At 38.6% G+C, this 13,673-nt stretch overlaps 1 long non-coding RNA gene across 4 annotated transcripts in view; it reads right to left on the bottom strand.

Moving 5' to 3' along the window:
* Window positions 1-13,673, bottom strand: part of LOC135577273 (uncharacterized) — a 95,628-nt gene that overhangs the window by 64,976 nt on the left and 16,979 nt on the right. For 2 of the 4 annotated variants that reach the window (XR_010468909.1, XR_010468907.1), the window contains exon 2: window positions 138-11,589. This is a non-coding gene — a long non-coding RNA (uncharacterized LOC135577273). The remainder of the gene's footprint in view (window positions 1-137; window positions 11,590-13,673) is intronic. The other 2 variants (XR_010468910.1, XR_010468908.1) reach the window with 1 other exon arrangement.

Below are 13,673 nucleotides of genomic sequence, written 5' to 3' on the forward strand. Positions count from 1 at the left end.
GAGACAACACATGCTGGCCTGGTCAGCTACTGCACTGCAAAACCATGAAAACAATTTATTCTCACTTACGTATCATTGTGATCACAGCTCACTGCTGTATCATTAGAAGCATAAATTCAAGAAGCATCAGTTCAAACCTGCTAGTAGCAGCTCTATCATCTGTCAAGTGGTCTTCAAGAGAGCCCCAGAGGTATTTTTCATGACGAATCTTGCAAAAAAAAAAAGCATTTTACAGTCATTTCAAAGAAAGTCTTGAACGGTATGTCCAGGAGGTCACCGAATTTCCAGACACAGAGAGAATATTATTGCCTTGAAAAATGCATCGTTACCATCTGCAGTCATAACTTCCTCCCTTTCTTGAGCCAGTGCTATTTTAGACATTCAAACCCCTACTTACTCTCAGCTGCATTTCCCTGGCTTACGCTGCTTATGCCCTTTAACATCTGCTTTGGAAGTGTGTGAAGATAACTCACATGAAACCACTCTTAGAGGAAAATTTAAAGGAAAAGGAGCCTAGGTGGAAGGCAGTGAGGAAGTTCTTATGCTGTAAAGTCACCTCCAGCTCAGGAAGCTCCCTAACTTCAAAGGTACACATCTCACCTCGAAGACCAGGGGAGGGATATTTGTAACTGGCTTCCAGCTCCTGTTAAGTGTATGCTCACAGGTCTTGGGAGTGGGCTTCTTTATGTTCAGTACAGAGGTCGATTCAGACTCTCCTTGATATGAGCACAATTACAGGAATGGATGTCAGACTCTGCTTCCAAATTCCAGGATAGATGCTGGGACACTTTGCAAGGAAATTAAGGGTAGGGTGTGAACAAGGAGAATGGAAACAGATAGGTCCTGACTTAGTCCAGTAAGACAGTGGGCACTGTAAAAGGGTGGGGAAGCTGTTGGGATGTCAGTATGAGAAAACCGGGACAGCAAAGTCTGTTGCCTGACTGACAAATAATGTGTTTGTTGTCAAGACACAGACACTCAGCTTGAGCAATATACAAAATCAGTGTAGCCTTGGTTTTCTCTATGATTACATATAAAATTTCAGCTGCATTTTGCATTAAAATTCTATGGTGAATGAGTAGTTACAAAGGAAGCACACAGATGGAAGAAAATCTCTTTGATGAGCAGTCAACAGGGTGCCTGGAGAGTCAAGCTTTAGAAAATGTGAGATTTCAGACAATGCTGCAAAACTTCTTTGCTTGTTTTTTAATTTCATGATTACATGAAAGTATGATTATATTTGCCATTTCATTGAATTTTCACACAGTTTGATGAGAAAAGATAAAGAAACCAAATACAATGGTTTGGTAGATAATCGCTGTATAAATACATAAAGTACATAATCTTTCCCATTTCAGCATTATACCACTGAAAATACAGTTATTTAAAAAGTAAGTCTCTCTGGTTGTTTTGGTCAGCTTTTTTGAAGAGGAAACTATGCAAACTGCAAAAAACAGAAATGACAATATTATTCCTGTGGGGTTTTCAAATGGCAGTATAAGAGTGATTGTAACATGCAAGTTAGATTGGATGGGTTGTTTTGACCAGGAATATCCACACAAATGGGGACCCTCACAAAGTCTTTCATTGCAAGACTATTCTTGGGCAGACAGCTAAGGATAGATTGCTGAGTCTTCCTTATTTGATAATAAAGTGTCAAAATACTTGAAAATGTTGTCTCTCAAAAACAAAGGAAAAAAATAACACAAGGACAAAGGCAGGTTTCCTTTTTCTACCCAGTGAAAACAGATGAAACTATTGCTACCAATAAAAATATTCTTCTCTTTGAGAGTGCATGAGCTGAATAGGAAGACACTTTGTGTCCTTATTTTGCAACATATTGTCATAATGTACAAAATATTATCATCAAGAAACAGGATGAACTTAACCTTCTAAGAAGGTAAAATGGCAAAAGCTGACTCACGCATTTACAGATGGATCTTTGTGTTTGTAGTGGAAAACCTGATGAGTAAAATTTAGCCCTTACATTTTCTGAGTCACTGAAGTAATCATCAGTAAGTACTAAGTTCCAAAAACATCACCAATTGGACTGTGAAGATGAGACACACCATATAGTGTCAGTACTGTCAAAGCACGACAAAGAAACTACTGTGATTATAACTATTACAAATAGGGAGTAATCCTAAAAATGTATTCTCCACATCAATATGAGACTTTCTGAGGTGCAAGAATAGACTTGTCTCCCTCTGCTCCATTAATATATAAGTATTCTTCTAAATAATTTTAATTTTCTTTTAAAAAAGCCGCTTTTTCCTATAGCTTTTTATTTTATTTTAATTTTTATTATTTCTTTGTGGAACACTTGTGCTAGTCAAAATTATACTTTATGGTTGATATTTTCATACATGTTAAAGGGCTGAATTATTTTACAGTGTTCAAGAATCATGTTTTTTTAACGTTACCAGTAACACTAAAGCATATTACAAAAAAAAAAAAAAAAAATAGTTACTACTTAAAGGTTTAGAAAAGGAAAACATTTAGGGCTGTTCAAAAACTGGATTACACATACTTTTTCATTGGAAGAAAGTGCTCAACCAGGCAACTTACCAGCCAAGGGAGAAGAGTTGTCAATAGTGTCAATGATGCAATGGAACTTTTCCACTTTAATTCAAAGGAAGGTCAACTAAGCAATTTTTTGCTGAACTGGAGAGCTGAATATACACTAATTTTGGATTGAACCTGATATTTTTATGCCACCTAGCAGAAAATCTATCTCCAAAGCTGTCTTCTGTTTCCTAATAGACCCACAGCAGAACAAAAGCCTCAAAGTTGACCAGGACAACACAGATACCACTATTATGTGCTTTCTGTTAATCTCTTTCATTTATTCTCTTTCTATTAGGGGCTTTTTCACCATTTTTCAAAGTGTTCACAGTCCAATTTCCATTATTTTTAGTTTGCATTCTTCCTTCAAAACACATGCCTTTTAGCAGCAATGAGCACTTCTACAGCATGAGAGATGCCACAAGTCTCTCTGTTCCGTAGTACCTTTCCCAAGATACCCCATTATAGACTAGAAAACACTGCAATTTTACTGAAACAAGACTGGCAATACACAGAGAAGAATGTCAGCTTTTAAAGCCTGTATACCTCAATGGACCATGCCTTTACTTTAAAAAACAAAAAAGATAAAGAAAAAAAAAATCAATATCAAAAACACTAGCTTTTTCTTAAAGTCATTCCCAAATCAGTTCAAATGATCATTTACCAATTATGTGTGCATCACAGAGATTAGACTTCTCATTATCAGTTGTTCATGCTGTGTTCTGACAGTATGCAATGTGGCATCTCTTGCTTTTTGGAAAAAACAGATTCCAGTTTGATTCCTAGCAGGGGTGCCAATCTTATTTTCACTGGGGGCCACATCAGCCTCACAGTTGCTTTCAAAGGGCCAAATGTAATTGTAGGACTGTACAAATGTAACTACTCCTACATTTACACAGTATGGGATTTGGATTTTCAGACTACAGCAGTTGCTCTGCTTTTTGTTCCTTTAGGAAGTAGGCTCAACGACACCAACACTCCAAGGACTGTAGACTTCTTCCACAAATCACCTTTCACATTCTTGAACTTCAGCCATTCACACACTTTTGCCCTTTCTTTTCTTAATATGTTTATCCTTAAATGCATTAGTTATAAAGCCTATGAAAAAATTGGCTTTTAAACTAATTTCCTGTAAACAAATGGGTAAACAGCTCTGTTCACAAAGAAAATACCTACAACTATTTTCCTACTTACTAAACACTAGGTAAGTTAATTAAGCTCTCACATGTTATTACACGTCTTCTGCTAAAAGAAGCTACGAAGTTTCTTATATCTCATTAAACATATAATTCTAATTTTAATTTGGAATGTAGGGTTTTTAAATGACCAGTAATGGCCAATGGCCCATTTTTCACGGGCTTTATTAGCAAGGCTACAGGAAAAATAAAAAAGCAAGGAAGAGTAATTGCCATAAACTACAAGCTCATCTCTTTCTCAGAGACATTTTGATTCAGGGATCTTCAATTTTTTTTTTTTTTGGAGAAAAGTATTTAGAGGCAAGCCAGTCCTCCTCTGTAGACCCCTAAGTGTTGGCCAAACACTTATTACTAACCTATAAGGAGCTGGTTGACCACATGATTCTAGCTCTTTTCCTTGTTAATAGATGTACACCTCAAAACAAGAAGGTGGAGGCATTTAATGGAAAGGTATACAGTAAGATTTATAGTTTTTAGAAAATGCCAATGTAATACATGACTTAAATATGCCAAGAATATACTAAGTACTAGTCTACATTGTTCTCTCTGAATAGTTGTCACAGTTGCACGCCGCTGCTGTGAGACTGCAAAAAAAAAGATGATGATGCATAAAATAATATGATTCACAGAGTTACCAAAGTTTGCTTAGAAGTATGTCTAATATTAGACAGGATAAATCTAAGTCAAAGCACCACATTTCTTTCTTTCCAGAAATGTTCATTATTGCTACCTCAATGTGATTCTTGTCTTAGGCACATTCCGTTACAATGTGGAAAGAGGCTAAATTTACAAACGACATATTCCAACTTTAATTATAGGGCAATGAACCAAGAGGGTGTATGATAAATTAATTAATAACTATGTGAATTATTTTGTCTCATATAAAGATTTTGTGACAAATATAATAAATCATATTTAACTGTCTCTGGGTGAAATTTCACTTTGGGATTGATACCGCTTCAGACTGTGCCATAAAACAATGAGGAAATATATTATTTTTCCTTCCCATAAGCTTTAAAATGTATCAGAAGTTTAATAAATTTTATTAATGCTTGCAAATTTGCTCTACAGCTACTTCTCCTGCAATGACATATTTGTATCAAAAGTAGCTGTGGTTTGGCATCTGTTTGTATGATCAGTCAATGCTATCCACCCAATTATCCTACTAAATCTTGTTCTAGAAAATGGTTTCTTAACAAATCCAGCATGCATGCACTTGTTTCTCCAACACATATTGAAAACCTATGATGATCAGCAAGCAAATAAAATCATATTTCATAATGAAGATTACATTAGAAACCTCTATTTCATTGATTTAATTTACATCTATTAAATATTACTTGTTCAGTGCGAAGGAAAATTTAGGGTATCTCAAATAATAAAACAACAATGTGGTACTCACTCTAAAATATATTTTACATGTCTTAAGTTATCATTACCTTTTCTGTCTCTTGGCATGCTTTCATCTAACTTTTATCCTTCTAGAAACAAGCACCTAAGGACAGAGTTCAGGTCTGTGTCTCTTGTGGCAGACCTTGAAGAAATTACTAAAATTAATAATTAGATATAGCCAGAGATTAAATACCCCTTGAAGTATCTGTGTTGTCTGTAGTTTCACTGCCCAATACTGAATGGATCCAGTGATCCCAACATTGAAGTAGTATTTAAAGAGTAGGCTAAAGACAGCCAAAGTTTGCCAGATATTTGTAGATAACTCCAGTAAATTCCAGCAACATTTTTTTCCTATCTGCCAATGCAACACAGCAGTAAAAAACCCTAACACCAAGACAAAAGTACATCATTAGTCACCAGACAAATCTTATTTTACAGTCACTATTACAATATTTTTTTTAATAAAAAATTAGCAGAAAAATATTTACAAACACAAGTACCATGTCACTGATAAAAATTCTAAGAGTCTCAGTAGTCTGTCATTCACACAGGTTTTCTCTATTATTGAGCCCATCACAGCTCCTGGATTTATCACATCGGATCCTAAATACTCAGGGCTGGCAGATAAAGCCCATCCATAGACTTGTCTGTTGAAGGCTGCATTGTGTTACAGTCTGTAAGAACAAACCAGAAACTTCTCTACAACTGGTCTCACAAAGTGAGCTAAAGAAACCTGCTGAGAAACTCCTAAATTCTCTCTCCTTGACCCTTTTGGGATGGTTGCCCAGCCTCTTCATTGTTTGTCCTTCCCTTTGGCTTAATATAGACAAACCACAGTTCTCTAAGCATTTGAGATAACAAGTTTTCATGCACGTATTGGCATGGAAAAAATCTTTCATGTCATAATCACATTGGTAAAAGACACCCCAAAATTGAGAGCATCTGAGATGGGATTTCTTTTCCCTGGATGATTTTTCTAGTCATGCTGGTACGGTTTCTCATCTTCTTGAAGAGGCGAAGTTTGATCTTTTTCCTGCCACTCTCATTTCCCACCCATCTGCTCCTCCAGCTCTGGGAATGGTGTCCTTCACTTATTTATACAAAGAGAAATGTACCACTTACTCTCAAACCCTCATGTCTCACTCCTCTGCAGTGCCACATGTTTTTCTGGTTCCTAAAGATGGAATACCACAGCCAGAAAGCCTCAGTGAAAACAAAGCAGATTACCAGCTCAGGAGAGGTGGTAACAGCCTAGCGGTAGGAAGTGAAAGCATATTTTGGACTATATTTTGCCCCACAGAAACATGTCCCTCTGACATGAGAAACTGTGGAGGAAGAAGAGCCTCCCCTCCCTGCTTCCAATATCCAGTTACTTTATGGGCACTCCTAGACATATAACCAGTCTCTGTAAATTCAAACATCAAGAAACACATCCCGCAGGAGGGCACAGATTTGCAAGTCTATGTGTCTCAATCACACTGCTCACCAATCAGCCCCTAAAACAACACAGTTTGTAGCCTACTCTTCAAAGGCAAGAAAAAATCTGGTAAGATTACCCTGCAACAAACATCATGCTCTATACAGTGCAGCAGTTCATAAGTTTATCGGCAGTGTCGCATACATCCATGCAGCAAGGGCAGAGCAGAGCCTGGAGAACACAAGCATTTGTCTCTTGTAAACCTGACATCCAAGTATGCATCAATGATGTGCTTAACATGTTTTGCAGACAACAAGAAGTTGGGTGGGAGTGTAGATCTGCTGGAGGCTAGGAAGGTGCTACAGAGGGATCTGGACCAGCAAGATCAATGGGCTGAGGCCAATTGTATGACGTTCAACAAGACCAAGTGCTGGGTCCTGCACTTGGGTCACAACAACCCCAGACAGCACTACAGGCTCAAGGAAGAGTGGCTGGAAAGCTGCCTGGCGTAGAGGAATCTGGGGGTGTTGATTGACAGCCAGCTGAACATGAGCCAGCAGTGTGCCCAGGTGGCCAAGAAGGCAAACAGCATCCTGGTTTGTACCAGAAATAGTGTGGCCAGCAGGACTAGGGAAGTGATTGTCCCCCTGTACTTGGCTGGTGAGGCCCCACCTCAAACCCTTTGTTGAGTTTTGAGCCCCTCACTACAAGAGAGACATTGAGGTGCTGGATTGAGTTCAGAGAAGGGCAACGAAGCTGATTGAGGTGCTTGGAGCATAAGTCTGATGAGGAGCAGTTGAGGCAACTAGGGCTGTTTAGCCTGGAGAAAAGGAGGTGAGGGGATTTGACTTGATGGTTTTTCAAGGTCCCTTCCAATCACTAACATTCTGTGATTCTGTGTGACTTTTAAACTTGCAGCCTCATCCTAAGCTTCACAGACAGTAGTAGGCAACTAACTGCCACTCAAAAGTGAGAAGAGCAAATATGAAATAGCATTTTTAAATAATTTCATTTTTTGTTTCATGTTATTTTAAAAGACATTTTGTTTTATTATCTCAGTTGCTACTCACCATCAACAACTGGGTTTTGATTTAATCCATCACTTCTGAACAGCCAAATTCAAAGCTCTCCTAACTTAACATAAAATCACTCCACAATTGAGTTATCACAAAGGAACTTAGCTCACTAACATCAAAGTCAATGAAAGTTTTGCCCTCAAAGCCATTGGATGCATATATAATTATATGCTAGTAACACTGTATTTACCATTACATAAGGGATTCTTTCAGTAGGGAGAATTTGTTGCTTTGCAAATTGTAAGCCTAAAAATTCAGTATACACAGACCAGAGGATAGACTAAATGCAACTGCAAAATATGTTAGAAGGTATTTCATCTCGGGCTACAAAAAAAATACTAGTATCAATGTGTGACAGACTGCAATTCCCCCTCCTTTGCAGCATGGCACTTCTCTCTCTTCCTCTGCTATTTGAGGCTAACAGCTTCTTTTGTCTGGCCCAGAGCACCCTGGCTCCTGGGACATTAGCAGAAGGGAGTGCCAAGGCACACTGGGCCGCGCCCAGTGTGGGGGATGTTTGAGGGCTTCAGGGGCACCCACACTCAGTGTGGGGGGTGCAGAGAAGCTTATACAATGCCTACAGTCAGGTCTGATCAGATAACAAAACGGGACTCTCGTCGAGACTCCGCCCATTGCCGCGGGTCTCTTGGAGCACGAGCTTAGCCACTGCCGCCACGAGAGCCCCCCTCCCCGGGATGGAGACTCCGCTTGCCTCGCCGCCACGGTGTAAGTAAAACTTCTCGCAGGATTGCGAGTATATTTTCTTTCCGTGCACACTTGCACAAGTACTTTATTTCCTCGCACAATCGCGAGTGGCCGCCGAGAGCCCCTCGCACAATCGCGAGTATATTTTCCTCCCGTGCTTCCACATAAGCACGTGTAGGATTCCGTGCACATTTGCACGTGTAAAATAACTCTCGCAGGACTGCGAGCGTATTATAAATTTACTCTCGCGGAATCGCGAGTGCACACTTTCCGTACTCACTGCGAGTACGTGTATCTCTATAAAATAATCCCACACCGTGCTTAGGCAAGTGTGTACTCCTCCGGGACTCGGGGACGGCTCCGGCACTGTTTTGGTGAAGCCACGTGCATGCACTCTGTGGACCTCCTGTTGTATTAGTGGCTGCCCCTCTCAATAATTTCCTCCACTGATATCCGAACCTGTATTTAAGTCACATTTGGAGTGCTAAAACCCTGTGCCTCGCTGGTCTAATAAAAGTTGTTTTTGGACCTTGTGGTCCCTAAAATTGACCTGTGGGTTGCTCTGTGACACAATGAGATCAAAGAAAGCCTAAATAAATGTAATCCTTCATATGACATTATGTCTACAGAGTGGTGTCAAAATGTAGAGCTTCCTGACAGAGTATTTTTTTCACGTACTATACATACTTTTGTGGTATACCTACATATCTCAGAAAAGACAGCTGGTCTATTTCATACAGATCTCTCAGCACTCTTGAAAGAGTATTGTTCTTTACTATTTCGCATTTACAATCAATCCCAGGGACAGACATATGTGTCTAACACACAAGCATGCTGCAACTTACTCCTTCCACATGCCCAAACGAAAGAGAATTGCATTTCCAATAGAGACAAAGCCATCTTCAGAAGACCATATTGCACAGCATTTCCTAAAGTTCTTTAAAGGACTTCGGATCTACAGGAAGATGTAATCAACCCAATCGTAAAGCAAACTCTACAGTTCATGGGTCTCTCATACTTTATACCAAGCTCCAGCAGGAGATGTTATGACTGTTTTCTCCAGTAGAATCACCTTACCTTGGAAGACAAGGAGAGGGGAAGGGCAGCCTTCCTTGGACTAGATAAGCATGCACCTCTTAAGCTCAGTAAAGCTTTAGCTAATTACAAAGTTTTAAAGTGCACTGCTGCCTGTTTACAATTTGAATATGTCTTAAGATTATTAAGAAGCAAGTTCCTTTGTATCAGGCCAACATTTTTGCAGCTGCAAAAAGTAACAAACACACAAAACAGAAAAAATGAAACTGATCCATAGCCAGCTATAAATAGATTTATCTATGTGTGTATAATTGTGTTTGAGATATTTAGACCCCTGCCTGAAAACAATACATTTGTCTTTAAACCTCCAAAGATGATTCATTTTGGAATGAGAACACTGGAAAAGATCAGCTTAAACCCATGTTGTGCAAGAACAATAACTCTAGCCATTAGAAATGTTAATGGACTTGGGAGCTTTCAGAAATCCTTTCACTAGATTTAGTGCTTCCAGATGCATAGATCTTCTCATGACGTTTTTTTAGTTTCCTCTTCCACTACGACTAAGAATTTCTACATCACTGAAGGTACATGGGGATTTATAAAACACAGGAGAACACAGGCTCCACTCCAAAGAGTTAACATTTAACAAAACAAAATTGAACACAGGATTGTAGCATCTACTTTATGTGTGTTTGATCCTACTAAATAAAGGCATTCACACAAACTGAAAAAAATGAAATTAGAAAAAGCAGTGGTTTATCTTACTGCTTTTTCAGTTTCCACACCACCCACACAACAACAGAAGAAATCTGCAGCGCACAGAGCTGACCTAAAGCCTATCTCAGTAGCAAACACAGGACGGGACCACCACCCCTGAAGGAGGGAAGCACAGTTTAGCAGCTTGTGTGCACAGTATCCATTCTTTCTGTGACAACAGTTTTTAGGGATAAGGATTTGCAGCAAGAAGGTCCCGATGCACTGGCAATTTCTTACTTCAGCAGCAGTAGTTTGTAGCACTGGAACATGTTAAAACCTGCAGTCGCTGCATGTAAAGTGGCCTAGTTTCTGCTTAACAGTCACCCCAAGATTTGGTGCCTCTAAGGCACATTTTGCATTTTCTAACCAGTTATGGTTATCTTTCAGCTGCAGATTGCAACTTCATAAGCTCACAGTTGGAAGGTCTAAAAGCAAATGAGTCAATGGAAAAACTGTGAGTTATCACAAGCAGTAAAATGGACAGACAAGGCATACAAAGGCCAAACTCAAAATGACAGCTTCGGATACAGCTTAGGTACTAGTGGCAATGTCCACAAGGACAATAAGATCTGGGAATTTTACAAAATCATTCAACTGAGCATTTAACATCTTTCATCTTTGGGAGGAAAACTAATCTCAAACAAAAGTAACAGGCTTCAGGACCTCTCCTAAAGTTGCTTCAAAAGTCTGACTACAGCATTTGAACGTTTGCAAAGCCATACTTAGTTGTTGCTTCAGCCTTTTGCAGTTCTTGAATGTAAAATCCCATGTGACCAGAAGTGGTGCTATGCTAATTTATAGCCTTTTATTTGTTTCTTAACCTCTCCCAAAGTCAAGATACAAAGACAGAAGTTTATTGCCTCACTCTTCCAGTGAGGAGGAAGCAGGCATGACTGATTAAAAAGGGCTAATATTTGTAGTGTATTCTTACTGAGATTTATTATTCATATTCTGGTAGTATCAAGAAATACCAGCCAGAACCAGAGGTCTTCTTGCTAGACCTTTAGGTTAAAACTACAAGGGCAGCAAAATCCACATGTCTACCTCAAATCCACTGGATCAGTAGCACTGGCACTCACAAAGCCCCTACTCAGCTGCTTTCTCCTGCTTAACTGAATCCCCCATCTAGAGCGTCAATCTCACTTCACTTCTGACATCTGCAATACACACATTTTAAATGGTGCATGGTTTCCTTCACTGCCGTGGGTAATCCATGGTTACACAAGAAGAAAGAACATCCTGTCTCCTCTTCTTCTTGAAAGAAAAGAGACCATCTGATTTGTCACAGACACATGGATTTGCATCCATGAATCCCAAACAGAAGACATTACCTCTCTCTGTCCTGTGGTTAAAACCTTCCAGGCACTTCCTCCTAACAGATTCAAGCAGCAGATTGAATCTATGTGTTGATGTCCGTGAAGCTCATTGCTTAGGCTATGAATTTTACCTATATATGATATAAAAGTGACATAAAAGAAACTGGTCAGTATATATCTGTGAGCTGCATATTACAACAACTATACTCCACTTGCACATCTAGCCTAAAAATTTCAATTAACACATTTTGGCTTACAGAATTTAATATCTATTCAGGGATATTGTAGATCTTCATAACTACGCATATTAAGCAAGGCATTTATCTCCCCACCCCTCCTTTCCTCTTATTTTTTAAGTGGTGATTCTTTTCTGAACTTATGTTGTCTCTCTCTCTGTATTAGAGGTGTCAGTTCATTGTTCAGTAGTATTTCAAAAAAATAAAATAAAACATTACTTCCTAATTTCTAGTTAAGAACACCACAAAAACATTGTCAATGTACAATTTCATTATTAATACTGTGTGCAGTTCAAACAAAAGGGAACATTTGAACAACAACTTCAAAAAAAGTCATCAAAGATGAACAAAGACAAATAATTGCTTCTGTACAAGAAGAAAGTAAAAATCTCGTGGGGATGAGAGGCCAGTAAAATCAGGAGTTACCATAAAAAAGGTGAATATTCCCATTCCACATAATGCAGAACCTTAAGGTCATCAAATTAAACTACAACGTGTCAGGTTTTAAAAGGTTAATTATTAGAGGCCTTTTACCATCTACTTAACATAGTAAACTGAGGAATTCACTGCTGCAAAATGTTGTGGATAACAAAGGCATATTAAAATCCAAAAAGAAATTGGACAAATCCACTGGTTTTTTTAAAAAAAAAAAAGTTTTGATAAAGCAAGAAAGCCCCAAACCATACTACTTCTGGACCAGGTCTTTCAGCCTCAGACTGCTGGAAAAGCATATTGAGGAAGTATCACCACACTCCTCCCTACCTTTTTTAACTTCTTCATAAGAGTTGGCCACTTTCAGGAACAGAGTAAATAGGCAGATGAATAACAGCCTATGCCAATACTGGCAACTATAATGCATATTGAAAAGTTTTACAGTCTTCCTAGCTAAAGAAATGGCACTAGAAAAGATAAATCTCAAGGAGGATGGAAGACAGACGACCTTATACACTGGGTTCTTAGATTCATTCAGCTTGTTTTAGAAAAGGTTAATTAATGCAGTTTCCAAAAAAGCTGGGCAAGACTGTTGGATAGAAGACACCCTGAACAGCCGCTGAATTTATTATGTAGATATTTCTATTGTTATTATTTATATATTTATAGGAGTGAGCAGCAGAAAACTACCAAAAATTGTCTTTTGAAAATAAAGCAAGACACGTGCAGTCTGGTTCGTATTTAAGTCAGATGCTTCAGAGCACTGAGGTCAAGTTGGTTTTATTCACATATTTTCATAAAAATAAACAGTTGTGTACATATACAACACTGTACTTGTGAAGCATACTTTCAGAAAAACAGCCACAACATACAAGGGTCAGAACAGTTAATTTTTTCTGTCACTGTTCTTTTCTGGTTTATTACTGCTAGACTCCATACAGGATTAAATTCCATCCTCTAGAAGACTGTATTAGTTGGTGTTTTCAAGCATCTGGAATTCACACTTATTTGTTGCAACACCTGCATAAGTTAAGTCTTATTAACTAGCTACGGTCATTGAATTATTGAGTGTCATAAAATTAAGCAGCAGTTTAAACAGCTTTGTAAGTGCCATCATGCCAATTAACATCAGAACCTGGTAATGACAGCATTGTAATAATACCACGTACTTGTTTTACTACCCAGAATTTCTGAAGAAGGAGACATCAGTGCAGAACAGATTATCTCTGTGCTCTGTCCCATGAAATAAGCATGTCCAGAAGCCAGAAAGAATTAGGGCTTCCTTATACACATCCAGCAATTCTCACCTTCTGTGAGGAAGTACAGCAGGCACAAACATATTTCCAGAATTATGCTATTTCACAAGTCCTTTAATTTCATTTCACTCCTTCTCAGTCCCTAAAATCTTTGGTTTCTGTATTTCTCTCTGTATTTGACTATGGACAACTATGAAAGACACTCTGGTCATTCCAAACAGCTCAGGGCACATGAGCTAATTCTGAAGTTGCTCCATGTGTCAAATTAAAATTATAATTACTCTTTTGTGT

The sequence above is a fragment of the Columba livia genome, chromosome Z (genome assembly GCF_036013475.1).
Source record: "Columba livia isolate bColLiv1 breed racing homer chromosome Z, bColLiv1.pat.W.v2, whole genome shotgun sequence".
NCBI lineage: Eukaryota > Metazoa > Chordata > Aves > Columbiformes > Columbidae > Columba > Columba livia.